Genomic DNA, 248 nt, shown 5'->3' with positions numbered 1-248 from the left:
CCACCAACCTTCCGATTGGCAGGCAACCGCTCTACCACTGAGCCACTGCCGCCCCAGCATATTGATAAAAATAAAGCAGAACACATGCAGAAGACAACCGAATAACTGTTAAACACGTTTATTCGGGATCAGAGCGGCAGCTGATTTAACACATGAGACTCCAGGATTAATCTCAGCCTGGCCCGCTCTGGACCAGGCTAGCTGGGTTTGATTCAACCTGGTTTCATGCAACCCAGTCGAAGATAAAT

The sequence above is a fragment of the Etheostoma spectabile genome, chromosome 14, assembly GCF_008692095.1.
Source record: "Etheostoma spectabile isolate EspeVRDwgs_2016 chromosome 14, UIUC_Espe_1.0, whole genome shotgun sequence".
Taxonomy (NCBI): Eukaryota; Metazoa; Chordata; class Actinopteri; order Perciformes; family Percidae; genus Etheostoma; species Etheostoma spectabile.
Note: the sequence above shows the minus strand (reverse complement) of the source record.